The sequence below is a fragment of the Tasmannia lanceolata genome, unplaced genomic scaffold (genome assembly GCF_043159265.1).
Source record: "Tasmannia lanceolata isolate RefF3 unplaced genomic scaffold, GAP_Taslan_0.1 ptg000013l, whole genome shotgun sequence".
Lineage (NCBI taxonomy): Eukaryota > Viridiplantae > Streptophyta > Magnoliopsida > Canellales > Winteraceae > Tasmannia > Tasmannia lanceolata.
This window is the reverse complement of record NW_027518690.1, coordinates 33,213,892-33,236,960: the sequence shown is the minus strand read 5'-3', so window position 1 is coordinate 33,236,960 and position 23,069 is coordinate 33,213,892.

The window sequence follows — 23,069 nt, the reverse complement described above, 5'->3', positions numbered from 1 at the left end:
AAAGGATTTACAAAGACAGTTCACTTTGAAACATAACATGAATCAATGATAATGAAAAAGGATTTTACAAAGACAGTTTGAGCAGTCTTTGTGAAAATCAATCTTGCAATGGCAGACAATGGCAACAAGCACAGGAATAGACGAGAGTTTTAGATTTCTTGGTACTGGGTGGAACTAATCAATGCAGTCTCTCTTGATTCCAAAATTTTGAATTCCTTTTGCCTCAAATCTATTTCCTCTAAATAGAAATTATGGATGTTTGTAAGGTTGCTTGTGACACTTGAATTTATTTTGTAGGAAATGACATTTCTAGATATGTAAATGCTTTTTTATATTTAAAAAAATTATATGTAACTCGTTACTATTCATGTGGGCCCCATTGGTTATTGTTAGCCACTTTAGTGATGTGCTCATAATTCCCTGGAAAGGAAAGGAAAAGCTTTCTCTGGAAAGCCTTTCCTCGGTGCAAAGACCTTTCCTACAAACCAAAGTCGTGTAGTTAATTCTTCCTCCAATTCCTTTTTGTTCTCCTAGTTCGTCTACTTGACATGTATTTGATATCATATCTGTTTGTTATTACATCTTCTAAGACTACCATAAGATAGCCTTAATCTTAAAGTAATTTTACTTCATATGCACGTGTTGATTTAACATTAATTTATACATGTTTTGTGTTTGTAGGTTAAAATGTTAAATCACAAATGATGATGAGGATCGAGGAAATGATCAAGATGATGTTATGTAAAATCATTGAATGATGAATGTAGAACAATATAGTTTTCTGTTGAGGAAACAATTTTAAAACTTTTGTTATTTATTAATTATGATTTTAAATATATTCAATTAAAATAGTTAACTTTATTTATATTTGTACATGTTGGGGAAAAATAGATGTTATAACTGTAAAAATTTTGATGTTTTACATAGTTTCTTTTTGGAATGTACAATGCGTCACAAAAAATATTATTTAATAAATTAAAAAGTTGTAAGGGCTTTCCCTACTGATTTTATTTTGTAATTTTGTAGGGAAAAACACCTTTTCCCTTCAGTTTTTTTTTTAATTGTAGGGAAAAGCACCTTCTCCCTACGAATTTTTGAAAATTCCGTAGTGAACAAAACCCTTTACCTACTATTTTTTGAAATCCGTAGGAAAAAGAACCATTTGTCTACAGACTTTTTTAAAATTTTGTAGGGAAATCCTACTGATTTTCTTTAAATTCGGTTGGGAAAGAACCTTTTCCTATGGTTTTTTGGAAATTCCGTAGGGAAAAAGTACATTTTCCCTACGGATTATTGTGAAATTCGGTAGGCAAAAGGCGTTTTTACCTACTGATATTTTGAAATTCTGTAGGGAAAAACACCTTTTACCTACTCATTTTTGGAAATTTCGTAGGGAAAAGTACCTACTCCCTACGGATTTTTTGGTAATGCCACAGGGACAGGAGCGCTTTCCCTACGGTATTTATTAACTTCCGTAGGGAAAGTCCAGTCTTGTCCTTATGGATTATTCTGTAGGGAAATGTGGCCCTATCCCTATGGAACTTGATATCTCTAGGGAAAGGGCTTTCCCTACCCTCACCTAGCCTACGGAAGCCGGGCACATCGGAATCCGTAGGGAAAGACCTTTACCTACTGATTTTGGTACTTTTCCTTACGGATTTTTCCGTAGGGAAAACCCAGTTTTGTTGTAGTGGATAACTAACTTTCTATTTTTTCAATCTCTATCCTTTATCAACTAAATCTAAGATTCAATACCATCTCATCCTCATCTCAAAACTTGGCTAAAAGCTCCTTGACACCATCCCTAAGGTTTTCTATGCTAAAAGATAGATGTATTACAAAGTTTCTAAAATAAGAATACATCTATTTTTTAAATCTCTATTCTTCATCAACTAAATCTAAGATTCAATATCATCTCATCATCATCTCAAAACTCGGCTAAAAGTTCCTTGACACCATATATAGGGTTTCCTATGTCTAAAAGATGGATGTTTTACAAAGTTTCTAAAATAAGAAACTTTCTATTTTTCAATCTCCATCCTTTATCAACTAAATCTAAGATTCAATACCATCTCATCCTCATCTCAAAACTTAGCTAAAAGCCCCATCACACCATCTCTAGGGTTTCTTATGTCTAAAAGTTGGATGTCTTACAAAGTTTCTAAAATAAACGACTTTCTATTTTTTCAATCTCCATCCTTAATCAACTAAATATAAGATTCAATACCCTCTCATTCTCATCTCAAAAGTTTGCTAATAGCACGTTGACATCATCTCTTGGGTTTCATATGTCTTAAAGATTGATGTTTTATAAAGTTTCTAAAATAAAAAACTTTCTATTTTTTAAATATCCATCCTTCATCAACTAAATATAAGATTCAATACCATCTCATTCTTATCCAAAAACTTGGCTAAAAGATTGATATTTTATATAGTTTCTAAAACAAGAAACTCTCTATAGGGTTTCATATGCCTAAAAGATTGATGTTTTATGTAGTTTCTAAACTATGAAACTTTCAATTTTTCAATCTCCATCTGTCGTAAACTAAATCTAAGATTCAAAACCATATCATCCTCATCTCAAAACTTGGCTAAAAGATCTTTGACACCATCTCTAAGGTTTATTAAGTCTAAAATATTGATATTTTGTAAAGTTTCTAAAATAAGAAACCTTCTACTTTTTCAATCTCCATCCTTCATCAACTAAATCTAAGATTCAATACCCTCTCATTCTCATCCGACAACTTAGCTAAAAGCTCGTTGGTATTATCTCTAAGGCTTCCTATGTCTAAAAGACAGATATTTTATAAAGTTTCTAAAATAAGAAACTTTCTATTTTTTCAATCTTCATCATTCATCAACTAAATCTAAGATTCAATACCATCTCATCCTGATCCCAAAACTTGGCTAAAATCTACTTGACAACATCTCTAGGGTTTCGTATGTCTAAAAGATTGATGTCTTACAAAGTTTCTAAAGTAAGAAACTTTCTATTTTTTCAAACGCCATCCTTAATCAACTAAATCTAAAATTCAATCCCCTCTCTTTCTCATCTCAAAAGTTGGCTAAAAGCTCTTTAACATCATCTCTAGGGTTTCCTATGTCTAAAAGATAGATGTTTTAAAAAGTTTCTAAAATAAAAAACTTTCTACTTTTTCAATCTCCATCCCTCTTCAACTAAATCTAAGATTTAATACCATCTTATCCTCATCTCCAAACTTGCCTAAAATCTCATTTACACCATCTCTAGGGTTTACTAAATCTAAAAGATTAATAGTTTATAAAGTTTCTAAAGTAAGAAACTTTCTCTTTTTTCAATCTCTATCCTTCATCAACTAAATCTAATATTCAAGACCCTCTCATTCTCTTCCCAAAACTTGGCTAAAAGCTCGTTGGTATTATCTCTAAGGCTTCCTATGTCTAAAAGACATATGTTTTATAAAGTTTCTAACATAAGAAAGTTTCTATTTTTTCAATCTCCATCCTTCATCAACTAAATCTAAGATTCAATACCATCTCATCCTCATTTCAAAACTTGGTTAAAATCTACTTGACAACATCTCTAGTGTTTCGTATGCCTAAAAGATGGATGTCTTACAAAGCTTTCTAAAAAAAGAAACTTTCTATTTTTTCAATCTTCATCCTTAATCAACTAAATCTAAGATTCAATCCCCTCTCATTCTCACCTCAAAAGTTGGTTAAAAGCTCGTTAACATCATCTCTAGGTTTCCTATGCCTAAAAGATATTTTTTTATAAAGTTTCTAAAATAAAAAACTTTCTATTTTTTCAATCTCCATCCCTTATCAACTAAATCTAAGATTCAATGCCATCTCATCCTCATCTCCAAACTTGGCTAAAAGCCCATTTACACCATCTCTAGGGTCTACTAAGTCTAAAAGATTAATAGTTTATAAAGTTTCTAGAATAAGAAACTTTCTATTTTTTCAATCTTCATCCTTCATCAATTAAATCTAAGATTCAATACCCTCACATTCTCATCCCAAAACTTGGTTAAAACCTCGTTGACATTATCTCTAGGGTTTCTTACGTCTAAAAGACAGATGCTTTGTAACGTTTCTAAAATAAGAAACATTCAATTTTTACAATCTCCATCTATGATCAACTAAATCTAAGATACAAAACCATCTTATCATCATCCCAAAACTAGGCTAAAAGCTCTTTCACACCATCTCTAAGATCTCTTATGTCTAAAAGATGATTATTTTATAAAGTTTAGAAAATAAAAAAAATTCTATTTTTTCAATCTCCATCCTTTATCAACTAAATCTAAGAGTTTTATAAAGTTTCTAAAATAGGAAACTTTCTATTTTTTCAACCTCCATCCTTTATAAACTAAATCTAAAATTTAATACCATCTCACTATAATCTCAAAACTTTGCTAAAAGCTCCTTGACACCATCTCTACGGGTTCTTATGTGTAAAAGATGGATGTCTTATAATGTTTATAAAATAAGAAACTTTTTATTTTTTTAGTCCACATCTTTCATAAACTAACTCTAAGATTCAATATCATCTAATCCTCATCTCAAAACTCAGCTAAAAGCTCCTTGACACCATCTCTAGGGTTTCCTATGTCTAAAAGATGGATGTTTTATAAAGTTTCTAAAGTAAGAAACTTTTCTATTTTTTCGATCTCCATCATTCGTCAACTAAATCTAAGATTTAATACCAACTCATCCTCATCTCGAAACTTGGCTAAAAGCCCCTTGACACAATCTCTAGGGTTTCCTATGTCTAAAAGATAGATGCTTTATAAAGTTTCTAAAATAAGAAACTTTCTATTTTTTCAATCTCCATCTATGATCAACTAAATCTAAGATTCAAAACCATCTTATCATAATCCCAAAACTAAGCTAGAAGCTCCTTCACACCATCTCTATGGTCTCTTATGTCTAAAAGATTGTTGTTTTATAAAGTTTTTAAAATAAGAAACTTTCTATATTTTTAATCTCCATCCTTTATCAACTAAATCTAAGATTCAATACTATCTCATCCTAATATCAAAACTTGGCTAAAAGCTCATTGACACAATTTCTAGGATTTCTTATGTTTAAAAGATTGATGTTTTATAAAGTTTCTAAAATAAGAAACTTCTTATTTTTTCAATCTCCATCCTTTACAACTTAAATCGTAGATTTAATACCTTCTCACCCTAATCTCAAAACTTAGCTATAACGTTTCTAAAATAAGAAACATTTCTAAAATAAGAAACCTAAAAGATAGATGCTTTAGTGTGAAGAACCCTAAAAGATAGATGCTTTATAACGTTTCTAAAATAAGAAACTTTCTATTTTTTCAATCTCCATCCATGATCAACTAAATCAAAGATTCAAAACCATCTTATCATAATCCCAAAACTAAGCTAGAAGCACCTTCACACCATCTCTAAGGTCTTCTATGTCTAAAAGATTGTTGTTTTATAAAGTTTTTAAAATAAGAAACTTTCTATATTTTTAATCTCCATCATTTATCAACTAAATCTAAGATTCAATACTATCTAATCCTAATCTCAAAACTTGGCTAAAAGCTCATTGACACCTTCTCTAGGATTTACTAAGTCAAAAAAAAATAATGTATTATAAAGTTTCTAAAATAAGAAACTTTCTATTTTTTTAATCTCTATTCATCATCATCTAAATCAAAGATTCAATACAATCTCATATACATCTAAAAACATGGCTAGAAGCTCCTTCACACCGTCTCTAGGGTCTCCTACGTCTAAACGATGGATGTTTTATAAAGTTTCTAAAATAAGAAACTTTCTATTTTTTCAATTTTCAACCTTCATAAAGTAGATCTAAGATTCAATACCATCTCATCCTTATCTCAAAACGTATACTAACTCCTTCACCCCATCTCTATGGTTTCCGATGTCTAAAAGATTGATCTCTTTTAAAGTTTCTAAAATAAGAAACTTTTGATTTTTTCAATCTCCATCCTTCATCAACTAAATCAAAGATTCAATATCATCTTATCATCATCTCAAAACTTAGCTAAAAGCTCTTTGACACAATCTCTAGAGTTTCGTATGTCTAAAAGATGGATGTTCTACAAAGTTCCTAAAGTAAGAAACTTTCTATTTTTCAATCTCCATCCTTCACTAACTAAATCTACGATTCAATACCAACTCATCCTTATCCCAAAACTTGGCTAAAAGCACCTTCACACTATTTCTAGGATTTTCTATGTCTAAAAATGGATGTTTTATAAAGTTTCTAAAATATAAAACTTTCTAATTTTTCAATCTCCATCATTCATCAACTAAATCTAAGATTCAATACCCTCTTATTCTCATCCTAAAACTTAGCTTAAAACTCGTTGACATCATCACTAGTTCTTATGTCTAAAAGATGGATGTTTTACAAAGTTTCTAAAATAATAAACTTTCCATATTTTCAATCTCCATCCTTAATCAAATAAATATTAAATTCAATATTATCACATCCTCATCCCGAAACACGGCTAAAAGCTCCTTGACACCGTCTCTAGGTTCTCTTATGTCTAAAAGAATGATGTTTTATAAAGTTTCTAAAATAAGAAACTTTCTGTTTCAATCACCATCCTTTATCAACTAAAAATAAGATTTAATACCCTCTCATTCTCATCCCAAAATTGGCTAAAAGCTCGTTGATATCATCTCTAGGATTTCTTATGTCTAAAAGATTGATATTTTATAAAGTTTATATAATATGAAACTTTTTAGTTTTTTAATCTCCATCCTTGTTCAAATAAATCAATGATTGAATACCATCTAATCCTCATCTCAAAACTTAGCTAAAAGTTCTTTCACACCATTTATGAGGTTTTCCATGTCTAAAAGATTGATGTTTTATAAAGTTTTTATAATAAGAAACATTCCATTTTACAATCTCCATCCTTGATCAACTAAAACTAAAATTCAAAACCATCAAATCCTCATCTCAAAACATAGCTAAAAGCTCGTTGACACTATATATTGGGTTTCCTATGTCTAAAAGCTGGATGTTTTATAAAGTTTATAAAGTAAGAAACTTTCTATTTTTTAATCTCAATCCTTCACCAACAAAATCTACGATTCAATACCATCTCATCCCTATCCCAAAACATGGCTAAAAGCACCTTCACATCATCTTTAGGGTCTCTTATGTGTAAAAGATGGATGTTTTATAAAGTATCTAAAATAAGAAACTTTCTATTTTTTCAATCTCCATCCTTTATCAACTAAATCTAAGATCCAATACCCTCTCATCCTAATCTCAATACTTGGCTAAAAGCTCCTCGACACCATCATGAAAGGGTTCCTATGTCTAAAAGAGGGATGTCTTACAGAATTTCTAAAATAAGAAACTTTCTATTTTTTAGTCTATATCCTTCATCAACTAAATCAAAGATTCAGTATCATCTCATCCTCATATCAAAAATTAGTTAAAAGCTCCTTGACACCTTCTCTAGGGTTTCTTATGTCTAAAAGATGGATGTTTTATAAAGTTTCTAAAATAAGAAACTTTCTATTTTTTCAATCTTCATCACTTATCAATTAAATCTAAGATTCAATACAATCTCATCCTCATTTCAAAATTGAGCAAAAAGCTCCTTCACCCCATCTCTAGAGTTTCCTATGTCTAAAAGATGGATGTCTTATGAAGTTTCGAAAAAAGAAACTTTCGATTTTTTCAATCTCCATCCTTTCTCAGCTAAATCAAAGATTCAATATCATCTCATCATCATTCAAAACTTAGTTAAAACCTCCTTAACACCATCTCTAGGATTTCCTATGTCTAAAAGATAGATGTTTTATAAAGTTTCTAAAATAAGAAACTTTCTATTTTTCAATCTCTAGCATTCACCAGCTAAATCTACGATTCAATATCATCTCATCCTCATCCTAAAACTTGGCTAAAAGCACATTGACACCATCTCTAGAGTTTCTTATGTCAAAAAGATTGATGTTTTAGAAAGTTTCTAAATAAGAAAATTTCTAATTTTTCAATCTCCATCCTTTATCAACTAAATCTATGATTCAGTGCCCTCTATTTCTCATCCAAAAACTTGGCTTAAAGCTCGTTAACATCATCTCTAGGGTTTCCTATGCCTAAAAGATGTATGTTTTACAAAGTTTCTAAAATAAGAAACTTTCTATTCTTTCAATATCCATCCTAAATCAACTAAATCTAAGATTCAATATCTTCTCATCCTATCCCAAAACACGGCTAAAAGCTCCTTGGCACCGTCTCTTGGTTCACCTATGTCTAAAAGATTGATGCTTTATAATGTCTGTAAAGTAAGAAACTTTCTATTTTTTCAATCTCCATCCTTTTTCAACTAAATCTAAGATTTAATACCCTCTCATTCTCATCCCAAAACTTGGCTAAAAGCTCGTTGACAACATCTCTTGGGTTTCTTATGTCTAAAAGATGGATGTTTTATAAAGTTTTCATAATAAGAAACTTTCTATTTTTTCCATGTCCATCCTTTATCAACTAAATCTAAGATCCAATACGATCTCATCATCATCTCAAAACTTGGCTAAAAGCTCATTGACACCATCTCTAGGGATTTCTATGTCTAAAAGATGGATTTTTATAAATTTTCAATCTCCTTACTTAATAAACTAAATCTATGATTCAATACCCTCTCATTCTTATCCCATAACTTGGCTAAAAGCTCATTGACATATTATCTAGGGTTTCCTTTGTCTAAAAGATAGATGTTTTATAAAGTTTCTAAAATAGGAAACTTTCTATTTTTTGAATTCCCATCCTTCATCAACTAAATCTAAGATTCTGTATCATCTCATCGTTATCCCAAAACATGGTTAAAAGCTCCTTGACACCGTATCTACGGTCACTTATCTCTAAACGTTTGATGTTTTATAAAGTTTCTAAAATAAGAAACTTTCTATTTTTTCAATCTTCATCATTTATCAACTAAGTATAAGATTCAATACCATCTCATCCTCATCTTTAAACTTGGCTAAAAGCTCATTCACACCAGCTGTAGGATTTCTTATGTCTAAAAGATTGATGTCTTATGTAGTTTCTAAAATACGAAACTATTTTTTTTCAATCTCCATCCTTCATCAACTAAATCTAAGATTCAATATCATCTCATCAGCATCTCAAAACTTAGCTAAAAGCTCCTTGACACCATCTCCAGGGTTTCCTATGTATAAAAGATTGATGTTTTCTAAAGTTTCTAAATTTAGAAACTTTCTATTTTTTCAATCTCCATTATTCTTCATATAAATCAAAAATTAAATACCATCTACTCCTCATCTCAAAACTTAGCTAAAAGCTCATTTACACAATTTATAGGGTTTCCTAAGTCTTAAAGATTGATGTTTTATAAAGTTTCTAAGAGAAGAAACTTTCAATTTTACCATCTCCATCCTTGATCAACTAAATCTAAGATTCAATAACATTTAATCTTCATCTAAAAAACAGGGCTAAAAGCTCGTTAACCCCATCTATAAAGTTTCCTATGTCTAAAAGATGGGTGGTTTATAAAGTTTCTAAAATAAGAAACTTTTTATTTTTTAATCTCTATCCTTCACCATCTAAATCTACGATTCAATACCATCTCATCCTCATCCCAAAACTTGGCTCAAAGCACGTTGACACCATCTTTAGGGTTTCCTATGTCTAAATGACGTATGTTTTTGAAAGTTTCAAAAATAAGAAACTTTCTATTTTTTTAATCTCCATCATTCATCAACTAAATCTATGATTCAGTAACCTCTCATTCTCATCCCAAAACTTGGCTAAAAGCTCGTTGACATCTTCTCTAGGGTTCCTATAACTAAAAGACAGATGTTTTATAAAATCTCAAAAATAATAAACTTTCTATTTTTTCAATCTCCATCCTTCATCAACTAAATCTAAGATTCAAGATCATTTCATCATCACCCCAAAACATAGTTAAAAGCACTTTGACACCGTCTCTATGATCTCTTATGGGTAAAAGATGGATGTTTTATAAAGTATCTAAAATAACAAACTTTTTATTTTTTCAATCGTCATCATTTATCAACTAAATCTAAGATTCAATACCTCTCATCCTAATCAAAAACTTAGCTAAAAGCTCCTTGACACCATCTCTAGGGGTTCTTATGTCCAAAAGATTGATGTCTTATAAAGTTTCTAAAATAATAAACTTTTTATTTTAGTCTCTATCCTTCATCAACTAATTTTAAGATTTAATATCATCTCATACTCATCTCAAAACTTAGCTAAAAGCTCTTTGACACCATCTCTAGGGTTTCGCTATGTCTAAAAGATTGATGTTTTATAAAGTTTCTAAAATAAGAAACTTTCTATTTTTCAATATCTACCTTTCATCAACCAAATCTAAGATTGAATACCATCTCATCCTCATCTCAAAACTAGGCTAAAAGTTCCTTGACACCATCTTTAGGGTTTACTAAGTCTAAACGAATGATATCTTCTAAAGTTTCTAGAATAAGAAGTTTTCTATTTTTTCAATCTCCATCCCTCATCAACTAAATCTAAGATTCAACACCCTCTCATTCTCATCTCAAATTTTGGTTAAAACCTCGTTGACATCATCTTTAGGGTTTCCTATGTCTAAAAGATAGATGTTTTATAAAGTTTCTAAAATAAGAGACTTTCTATTTTTTCAATCTCCATCCATGATAACCTAAACCTAAGATTCAAAACCATTTTGTCAACATCCCAAAACTAGGCTAAAAGCTCCTTCACACCATCTCTAGGGTCACCTTTTTCTAAAAGATGGTTGTTTTATAAAGTTTATAAAATAAGAAACTTTCTATTTTTTCAATCTCCATCCTTCATCTATATCTAAGATTTAATACCATCTCATCCTCATCTCAAAAGTTGGCTAAAAATCCCATTGACATCATTTCTATGATTTCGATAGTTTAAAAGATGGATATTTAATAAAGTTTCTAAAATAAGAAACTTTCTAGTTTTTCAATCTCCATCCTTTATAACCTAAATCTAAGATTTAATACCATCTCACCCTAATCTCAAAACTTGGCTAAAAGCTCCTTCACACCATCTATCAGGTTTACTAAGTCTAAAAAATTAATGTTTTATAAAATTTCTAAAAAAAAAAACTTTCTAGTTTTTCAATCTCCATCCTTTATAACCTAAATCTAAGATTTAATACCATCTCACCATAATCTCAAAACTTGCTTAAAAGCTCCTTGACACCATCTCTAGGGTTTACTAACTCTAAAAAATTAAGGGATAATTACATTTACACCCCCTCTAGTTTCTGACACATCCACTTCCACCCCTATAGTTTAAAATGTGACAAATACACCCCTGTAGTTTCAATTTGTTAAAGGTAGGCCCCCTCAGCTGAAGGTTCGTCCATAGATTGAAGGGTTAGGATGATCCAATGGAGATGATTTTTTGGGCACACCCTATCTATGTCAGGGCCTATCAAATGAACGCTTTGGATCATCCAAACAATGTGGGCCCACATTATTTGGATGATTTTTTGGTAGTGTTTGGATTCGGGTATGGGCCCACATTATTCGGATGATCCAAAGCGTTCATACAAGATCAAGTGGTCAAGATTAAATTTCCAACAGGACGAACTCATCTTGTCATTTATAATCTAACCAATTATTTTCCAGCTAATTTAAGATGAAAATCAAGGTGAGTTCGTCCCATTATCAAAAGTTGATGTTATACAAAATCAATGGTTTTGGGTTTTGGAGAGAGAGAGAGAGGGAGGTAACACCATTCAATTTAGCCAGAGAGAAAGAGGTAACACCATTCAGTTTAGCCAGAGACAGAGAGAGAGAGAGAGAGAGAGAGAGAGAGATAACACCATTCAGTTTAGCCTATTATCATTTCATATACAACAAATAATCACCCAACTATTAAAAAAAATCCAGATAATTACCTAAATTCGTCTTGAGAAAGGAGAAGCCCACTGGTATCAACACACTATTTTGCAGCTGTAGAAAAAATATGAAGGTCAATTATGTCACTCATATATATGGGTTTTTGCAAAAGGAAAGACAAAGGGGAAGTAAAGAGAATAATAGAGAGGAGAGAGAGAGAGAAAGATAGTAAAAGGAGAGGAAAACTTGCACTTAATTAAGTGTTAAAAACTAATCGTTTAGTAAATTAGTCCCCCATATATATGGGCCATTGAAAAACAATTTGTGAAATAAACTAAAATACAAATAAAACTTTTAAAGGTCAATTATGTCACTCATAGAGAGTTCCACTTATGAGGCCTGGGTTTACAACCGTGCCTAGAATAATTAAGTCTGAAATGGGCGCCTATGATCCCCATCATAAATCCTACCAAGGAAATTATCTCAACATCTTCAGAAACTCCGAATCCGTGATAATCATAACTTTCTCCGGCCCAGTGGATACCTGTGATACAAATGAGGCAGCAGTCCGAGCGCTTCTATTTGGTTAGCAATGAGCATTTGTGAATAATCAAAGTCCATTGATTAATGAAGGGGATTTGGTTAATGCAGTGGGTTGGGCACTAGCTCGTCGAAGGGACCCTGGAAGTTAGCAGACCAAGTGGCCGAAATACTGGACCTAATGCAAGTCTTATCCCCCAGAATTGAACATCGGATACGCTCGGCGAATCAAGTGACAGACATGTTGGCGAAGGCCGGAGCTCAACGTGATGAAATGGAAGTAATACTCTTTTGTAGTATGTAATCGATGAACTCAAGCTTTGTGTTTGTAACTCTTTCTCAATGTATTTACCCTGTACCGCCCTAGAAATGCCTACGGTCTTATGATTAATTGTAAATTTGTAATAGCATATTAGGACTACTAATTCAACTTTTTCAACTTAATGCAATTCCTTAATTTTAAAATGTAAAGTGCATATCACCATACAATAAATAATTTGAGAGATGAATTTCTGTCTATTTTCAGCATGAACATGTAGAAGCTATACAATGCAACTACTCATAAAGGAAAGATTAAAGTGGACAAATCTATGAGTTTTAGGAGATTGGCAGGATGCAACCATTTAGAACACAAATCAGCTTACCTAATTCTGCACCATCTCAAAATTAATGAACAATCTTGAGGGTAATTTATCACTTAGAAAGCCGCCTACAAAAACCAGTTGAATAAAGAGTTGGAATTGCCTTGGTATCACACCAATGAAAACCACCAACAAAAACCAGTTACTTCAGTTTGATTCAAGAATGAAAATGAGTATCCTTGTTACATTCCCATGAATGAGCAAAACACCCATTCGGCTAAAAAATCTACCACTTATTCTTCATCTTACAAATCTCTATTCAACTAGTGTTTGGTGAGGGGAAGCTAATTTCCTTCACCATAGAGCCAAAGACCTTTTCAATGAAGCTGAGAATGTCAGGTTTTGAAGGATTAGAACCTTTTTCCACTTTCAGTTTGAATAATGCCTGCACCTTCCTTTTACAGTAGTTTAGCTAGAATTGTGATCCAAAGAATCCATGACGACACACTCAGATCGATCTATACTTATTTGGCAGCCATAGTCTCAAAGTGGGATGCAATAACAAAGTAACGAATGGAAGGATCCTCTTTGCCTCCTTTATTAGCCTTAGTATCTGCAGAGTTCATTTATATGTAATGAGAGGAGAAAATCAAAACAGATGAACAAAATTTTTATTGAATTCATATTCTCAATCTATGATCATTTAATAGAACTATAAACAAGAGATGAATGAAGATGTACGAATTTTCATTTTTCATTTCCACTTGGACAGAAACATATAAACAAGAAAATCCCAATGGTGTAAAAATAAAATAAAGAAAACTAAAATTGCATACCATATCACTGATATTAATTTCATAACTGAACCGAAATTATATACAAAAAAATAAAATAAAGAATGCGAGGACAGAAAGAAAAACCGAAAGGGAGATGGTATGGATTTTCGAACCGAACGGACGCTACATTACTTCAAGGTTTTTAAACTACAGAAAGGGAGATGGTATGCATACCAAAATAAACTAAAGAACGTCAAGAATGCAAGAAAATCAGTAAAATCTCAGTGTTATGGAACAAAAACGGTCAAATGAAAAGCTGATTTTAGTGAGGATGTCTTACTGTTTGGCTTCCCATCCCGATGGATGTAGAACATCACAATATACGGCTCCGGCAATACGGGCACGTCGCACGACGGGCAAGCCAACCATCAATACAATGGACGTGGAAGAAATGCCCGCACAGAAGCTCTCGGACTTCTGTTCCCTCGACCTTGTAATCAAACAAACATATGGAGCACGTGCCAGTTGAACGAACTCCGATGGGTAGCAAAGAAATAGTGTCTACGGTGAGCCCATGGGCAGGTGGTTGTGGACCACCGCCCAATGCTGCCAACTGTATAAGATACTGCTGCTGCTGCTACTGCCGACGCCGACGCTGACATAAAATTGTGGCAATAATGATCGCCACGAACACTACTACAGGGGAGAACCTAAGAATCCAAATCTAAACTGAGGTTGACTCTTCTCTGGGCGATGGAGCTGCAGCATCAAGAACATAAGTTCGGTTTGAGTCAGGATGTGAATCCATCACTATCCTGCCCAAAGAGAGAAACCTTACAATCAGGGGCGAAGCCAGGAATTTGCCCCCAAGGGGGGCAAACAACTCATCAAATTTGTGGAGCTGAATTACAATTTACATGTAGAAGATTTCAAATATCTTAATTTTTCAAGCTCTTTTTTTACTTTTGCTCCATTTCTTTCGACGTAAACTTAGTGCAAAAACAAAATTTACGCCCAATGTTACACTAAAAATGACCATAATTTTTTTATGCCTGTTTTTACACTAAAAATGAGCATAAAATTTGTTTTACATCAATTTTACGTTTAAAGAAACTGAGCCTTTTCGGATGGAAGTGTAAAGTACCTTCTGAAGCAAAACTACAACATAAATTATGGGTAAGTTGAAGTTTGTTAAAAAAAAGCTGTAAAAGAGAGTGAAAGAGTAATTATGTTGGGGTTGTTAATAAAGACAACATGAAGTATTAATATAATTTTTCAAAGAATAATAACAAAAATTTCCTGGCTGAAATGGTATTGTATGACCCACTACAATCACAAAGATCTGCATTTAGAATTTCAGGAAAAAAACAGATCCCAGATCAGTCGTGCAAACCAATTTTAACTGAAGTTCTCATATAAGACAAACACGGAGTGTTGTTATCAAAATCAACACACCAATTAGAAACCTTTTATTTACATGGGTGTTGTTATGAAAACAACTTAAGTGTTTTTATAGATATTACAGTACTCTTTTACACTAGAGGGAGCTGTCCCAAGTAAAGAAAAGGGGTGAACATGTCATTTCCCAAGAGAGAGTCATCCAAATGGAAGTAAAAAAATGAAGGGGGTTTTGCAAAAGAAGTCTTGCACTTTGCTTTATTTGCATAAAGAGTCTTCTTCTTTGAGAATTTGCAAATAGAATCATCATTGAGCAAATTTTGCAAATAAGGGCATGCCATCAATTTTTTACCAAAATACCCATGTTAGATTTTAGTTTACTCGTTGAAAGAACAAAATCACTTTACACGTTAAAAGACTATGATTAAAAAGACCAAAATATATGTGACAGTCAAAGATCAATTTTGAATCAAGGGTGCGGGAATATCATTTTTACATTTACTGGCAGTATTATGCGTGGGTGTCAAAAAATAGGCCCACCTTATCAAAACAAAACATGACGTGTAAAGTTGTGGGGTCCACAATATAAATGGCTCTACCGTGGAACCTACCACATCAAAGCATAAGGCAGAATGGTGGGCCTCACTTTGATGCATGGATTTGAATTGGGTTAGTGGGACCCACCTATGAAATCATATCACTGACTGGCATGGGTATTTTGGTCCTTTTGCTAGGTAATTATCATCTTTTTATATAAAAGGAAATTTTGGTCTTTTACAATTAAAAAAGGGGAAATGTTATTAGCACCATTGTATTTTGATGAGGGCGAGGACATTATTAAAAGCACGGTATGGCCCGCACTATAGGATGATCCAAACCGTCCATTAGATGGGCCACAGCCTAAATAGGTGCCCCAAAAAATCATTTCCATATGATTATCCTAACCCTCCGATCTGAATGTTTGATGGTTGATCCTTAACCCCTCTAGATCGGAGTGTTAGGATCAACCTATGGAAATGATTTTTGGGGCACAACCTACTTAGGATGTGGCTCATCTAATGGACGGTTTGGATCATCCTATGGTGCTAGCCATACCGTAGTTTTAATAAAGTGAGGAGTGCCCTCATCAAAATACAGTGGTGCTGATAACATTTCCCTAAAAAAATCATGGGCATGTTGGTCACAAATTGATGGAATGACCTGATTTGCAAAATTCACTCAAAGGTGGTGATTCTATTTGCAAATTGTGAAACTAGAAAACCGTTTTTCCAAATAAAGCAAAGTTGATCGAGGACTTCTTTTGCAAAAACCCCAAAAATGAAATGCAGTTTCTTTTTAGTAGTGTTTTAAAAGTTGGCCCTTGTGGTGCTCACTCCCGGGTGTTGATAATGGGACGAAATCACCTTGTCATTTATAATCTAACCAGTTGTTTTCCAGCTAATTTAAGATGAAAATCAAGGTGAGTTTGTCCCATTATCAAAAGTTGATGTTATACAAAATCAATGGTTTTGGGTTTTGGAGAGAGAGAGAGAGAGAGAGGGGGGGGGAACACCATTCAGTTTAGCCAGAGAGAGAGGTAACACCATTTAGTTTAGCCTATTATTGTTTCATATACAATAAATACTCACCCAACCATTAAAAAAATCCTAATAATTACCTAAATTCGTCTTGAGAAAGGAGAAGCCCACCAATATCAACACACTATTTCACAGCTGAAGCAAAAATATGAAGGTGATTAGGTTTAAGAAGAAAATAAAATAAATAAAAGTGTTCAAAATGGCAGGTAAGTGAATAAAAAAAACATAATTTTACTTTGCTCCATTGCAGACCTTCTTAGAGCTTCAGACCGTCAGGAGAAATTTTCATCCAAATCCATTGCTTATGGCAAAGAGAAAAAATACGAGGTCAAAATGCGTACCTACTAAACTAATTATTTGGTGGGGCCATGTTCATTAATAACCTTTTATTCTTATCCATTTTTAGATTGATTCTCGAGGTTTCTTAACTTTCCTCGTACCTTTATTATTTTCGTACTAAACTTTCCTCGTACATTTATTATTTATTTGTGCATGTTCCCATCAAGAAAAAGTGCAATATCGCCTGCAGATGAGTGCGTCCTCACTTTGTTATAGGTACTCTATGGCCCTCACGATCCAAACCGTCCATTAGATGGGCCACACCCTAAATAGGTTGTGCCCCAAAAATCATTTCCATAATTTGATCGTAACCCTCCGATCGTAAAGGGACTGAATGACCCTAACCCTGTATAGATTGGAGGGTCAAGATCAACCTATGGAAATAATTTTTGGGGTACAACCTATCTAGGGTGTGGCCCATTTAATGGATGGTTTGAATCATCCTATGGTGAGGGCCAATACCGTACTTTTAATAAAGTGAGGAGTGCGGTCACCAAAATAGGGTAGTGCTGATAATAGGGGTGTAAACGAGCCGAGCCGAGCCGAGCTTGGCCAGGCTCGGCTCGGCTCGGCTCGTTAAGGTCAAAGGTTAGGCTCGGGCTCGGCTCGGGCTCGAACTAGGCTCGGCTCGGCTCGTTAAGGTCAAAGGTTAGGCTCGGGCTCGGCTCGGGCTCGAACTAGGCTCGGCTCGGCTCGGCTCGGTCAGGCTCGGCTTGGCTCGCGAGCCTTATCGAGCTTGGCTGGTTGTGTTATATTAAAAAGAAATTTGCTAGCAAACTTCTACTATTGCACTTCTCGGGCATGTGAACATCACATGCAAATGCCGCTAGCAAAGCAAAAAAAAAGAAAAAAAGTAATCATTACGAAAAAAAAAGTGAATAGCTGAATGTGTAGAGTTTTAAATGAAAAATTACCGATTGAAGTTAAAAAGTTATTACAATTACTAAAAATTTACCAACAGAAGTTACGACGTTATGACAATTACGGAAATTACGGAAAAAAGTTATGACTTATGATAATTACTGCTCCAGCTGTTTCTACTTTATTATATTTATTACTATTATTTTATACGGTTTTTATTAACGAGCTTTAACGAGCCGAGCCTGGCCTAAATCGGGCTCGGCTCGTTGAGGATTCGAGCCGAGCTCGAGCCGAGCTTTTTTCGAGCCGAGCTCGAGCGAGCTTCCGAGCCCGAGCCAAAATTGACACCCTTAGCTGATAACGTTTCCCTTGTTATATATTGTCTATTTAAATTGTCTTTAACCATTGATCCTAAAAGTGAATTTATGCTTACCCGTTCGCTGGATGAAATACCATTGTTTAAAAGCTTGATTTAAAACTCGTCCAAAGTAAATATATAAATCAATAATTATATATCATGGTGTCTTTTTTGTTAACTCGAGCAACAAAATTAGAAATTCAAGTGGAAAGGAGAGAAATCAGAAGTCAAGATCGAGACCACTCTCAGTATATCCTTTATCAAAGTATGGGACAAGGAGCTCAAGTTAGTCAAAGATGAAAGAACTATGGTAATCACATGTAAAATCTCAGAGCGGGACAGGGAAGAGGAATTGTTGTTGCTGATAGAAGTTGAGTTGTCGACAAGGCAAGATCAGTTGGAAGAGGCAAAAGCTTAGCCATACAAGAAAAACCCAATTGCTGACAAATAGCAAAAATCAAGTTGCTTAAAGACAGATAAAAACAAGGCCCACTTTATTGCTAATGCCAAGAGGAGATTCATCGTGTTCCCTCAAGCCATCTCCTTTTCGAGGCCTTGAAGCAAAATAGCAGAATTTGAAGGTTATCATGAGATGCTACAATATAGTTTCTGGGCAGCGGATGAATTTCACCACGTTAGTGGTCATGGGTGTTAGCTTTGAGAAGGCCTTGATGGCTAGACATACATTGCTGGTTTGGTACTCTATAGGAAGTTATCTACCTTAAAGAATGGCCTTTCATACTTGGCGATAGAGTTACCTTGTTTAAGTCAGTTTTGTCCAATATGTTGTTGGGTCAATTGGGAATTGTCATTTGGTTGCTTGGGATGTGGTCTTCAAATCCAAAAGAGAAGAGGGTCTCTGAGGTGCATGAGCGGAATCTAAATGCTATCTTGAGATGCTACAAATAGTTTCTGGTCAGCGGATTAATTTCACCAAGTTTGTGGTTATGAGTGATGGCATTGAGGAGGACTTGATTACTAGAGATGGATTGGTGGTTGGGCACTCCATAAGTTGAAAGGAAGTAATGCACCCGAGAGAACACATCCCATCACTTGACAATGGAATTTCCCTGATTAAGTCAGTTTTGGCCAATGTGCTAATTTACTTCATGTCTGTTCTTAATGTTGGGAAGTTTTCTCAACACTTCATTGCTTAGCTTGCCTCATCAATATGATAGAATGACTCCAAAATAAAGTTTTATGAAATAATAAGGAAGAAAGTAGAAGTACTATTTGATCACTTGGGGTGTGGTATGCAAATCTTAAAAAGAAAGGGTCTCGACGAATCATCAATCCTTCTCCGTCAGCTGTGATTTCCTCTTACTCTTCTTGACTTTCTTGAAGAGATTCACATTAGAAGTCTTAAGAGAGATGAGCAAGGCTCTTCTACGAATGTGGCTCACTTCAGCACCGGACCTTTAATAGTCTAAATATAATCTTTGAATAAAGAGATGATCATCTACAAACTATTTTTTTTTTAAAGGTTTATATCAAAGGAATGGTTTACAATAGACTTTTTATTCTTCAAAAGGGAGTGCCAAACTTCAGGTTGATGTCTATTCTGATCCGGATGGGTCAGGTGATTGGGCACCAGGTCTATTTTGGTCTAGTGTGATTCTTAATAATTACCACATCTTATGGAGGAGTAAAAGGCAAATAACGGTTGAATAGCAGAGGAAGATTATAGATGTATGACTGCTATTACTGCTGAATTAACTTGGTTCGTTGGTTGTGAATGTTTTAAAACTCGCTCACTCATATCATGGTGTGTTAAGAAATAATCAAAGGTGGCATTTTCAAGCACAAAATCCAAGTATAAAACAGTCAAAGACTCTCTAATAAACACAGGGGAGATGAACAAGGGTGCTAGTGAGACTATGCAAATCTCCTAAACACATAAGTGGGCTCCAAGTATCCCTATCATTGCCCTTACAATGATAAATAGGGATAAAACAAATAACACTAATTTAATCTTCTACTAAATGGGCGTATACCTTGGAGGGGGTTCTATAAATGAGGTAAGGCAAACTCCCTAAGGGTAGGCACTAGACAACAAGGCTTGTCTCTGAAGGAGAACCGCCTTAATGAGACAGAGTATGTCTCCTAGTGGAGACTCTAGATGACTCTTTTGGACAAGGGAACCTATGTCTAAGGGTATCTAAAAGACTGTGCTAGTCTACTAAATAAAGAGGGGTTACTACAAGAATTGAGCAAATCCTCTTAAGGATGGGCTTGGGTTAGCGCCTTCATCGCCCTTGACATGATCGGTTCCCTCACGGAGGGGAGGGGACTCAGGAGGACATGATCAAAATGAAGGATAACTATACCCCCTAAGGGCGGAATCAAAGCAAACATGTGAGTACATGTCATATCCCATGAAATGGGAAGAATCACCAAACATGTGAAGCACATGTAGGCTCCCTCAGAGAGGACACACTAAGCTAGAAAAGAATTCTAGGAATTGATGAGATAGGATGAGCCTAAGGCAGAGGGTGTCCCATTAGATGTAATCAAGAAGTGAGTGAAGGATCTAAGGCAATCAATGGATGATGTGTGCAAAAGATGTAATCAATGGGCAATAATGCAACCGAGATGCAAGAGATGCAAGCAATGGATCTCAAAGATAGAATGAGACATGGCATGTTTTCAAGAATGAAACTTGCAAGATTTGAAAGGTTTAAACATCTTTTAGAAGTGATCCTATGAGTTTTAGATGCTAAGTTGTCATTTAGTCTTGCGCTTTGGTAGCGTTAATAGCAAGTCTTTGACTTATTTCCCCTAGCTTTGGTAGCATTATTAGAAAGTCTTTGACTTATTTGCATCCCCTCCTTAGTGGTTGTTAGTTAGGATTTTGTCTTTTAGAGTTGTTGCTACTCCCTTTCGTTAGAGATTACCATAGCCTTGTCAGAACTTACCTACTTGGGACTTAGATCATTTTCACTTTTCTTGGGACACTAGTTTGCTTTCTTTGAGACCATATCACTTCATTCTCATTGAGACACTAGCTTACTTGTTTAAGGGTTTCCTCTTCTAGCTCTAGGGTTTTGCTCTAGGATGTTGCTTTGTGTGTTCCCTTTGGCATTTTACTAAAAGAGTGAAATCATTTGAAAAATTCAATAAAATATTAGAAATTTAAAATCCAAAAAACATCTAAATTGAAAAATTCAAAGACCATTTGAAAAGTTAAAGTTTTACGAGCGTATTAGGAAATTTTGTTTCTGAACTACGTTGGTTTGATCCTATTACGAGGTACGTAGGCACCTTGGGATCTTTATCCCAAGTTCAGTCAAATTTTGTAAATAAATCATTTACCCCTTTTAAAAATATAAAAATCTTTCATAAAACATGTTTTTGAAAAGATCTTCCTCTAAGAGTTAGGAGTTTGTCCTAGATAGAGGGTTTTAGAGTTAGGAGTTTGTCCTTAGTATGCTGTATGTTTTGTATGTGTTTATTTTTGTGATTTTGTGTTTGTGTTAGAGTTAGGAGTTTGTCCTAGCTAGGAGTTTGTCCACGCCTCTGTCCGGTCAGTTGGCCATCCACATCGCCAATTGATGACTAGAATAGGGTACGTTAGATAGCCCATTATTTTTCTTAGGACATACAACCTAGTTACACATAGGATGTAGGATTCACCTGCTTTAGCTTAGGGCTAATTTGTATTTAGTTAGGACATATAGGGTGTTCTAAAATACACAATTCACTTTAACTTAAACAACGTTCAAGAAGCTTTAAAAATCAGTCCGGTCTTTTAGGCTGAGCCTAGTTTAGTGGTCTAGATGTCTTAGGCATCATAGTTTAGAATATGCGCATAGGAACTACGTGGCCTTGATTCCTGTAAGAGGTGGGGATACGTGGGCGGCTTGGATGAATATCAGACCATCCAAGATTCAGGCGACAACGTTTAGGGTTTTAGGGTTTGTTGTTAGCATTTTGGGATGTGAGTTTGTTATTCAGCATTGTTTCTTGTAGAAGATCTTGATAGTGTGTTTAATCCTCTCTTATGTCTGATATTTATCTTTTTCTTTTACACAGCCTTACATGTTTACACATACTTAGTTGTAGTATTAGATTGTTTATTTTATTGTTTATTCACATGTTTAGCTATAGTTCTTTACTCCTTTCTTTATTGTAGCTTCACATGTTTAGATATAGCTCTTTACTGTTTTCTTTATTGCCATATCACATGCTTAACTATAGTCTTTATTGCTTTTTCAGCTTATTATATCCCATCATATCTGCTATCACATGTTTAGCTGTAGTTATGCATGTGTATGTTTACTGCTTTCCTAGATGTGTTGAGTTAGGATTAGATGTGATGAGTTAGGACTTGGATGTTTATTTTTCTTTACCCATCCCCATGTCATGCATGTTTAGGTAGACATTTTCTTGGGGATATTTGTTTCCATCTCACATGATTTTCGCCCAAAACTCTTCAAAGTTAATACAAATGGCATAAGAGACCGAGTGCGCTTGGGCGAGTTGGATGCTAAAACTTTCCCAACTCGTAATCAGGCACGAGCCCATATATATCAGGTTTTTCATTGCAAACAGAGTATTTATTTTTGGTTCCATAGCCAATCCATGGATGGCGACTCTGAGCTGTTTTAGGTACGTCTTGGTTTCGAGCCCTAGATCCGGATCAAGAGGTATCTCATTTATATCACCATAGGCTATTTTATTTTGAGAGTTCCTTGGCAGAGCTCTCCTTCTCATGTGGAGATCTAGAGACTGTTGGGGGTCGTCCCTCAGCTCCCTCGGTCGGGGTTCACACCTGGTTTCGAGGACTTTCCAACGAACCTAAC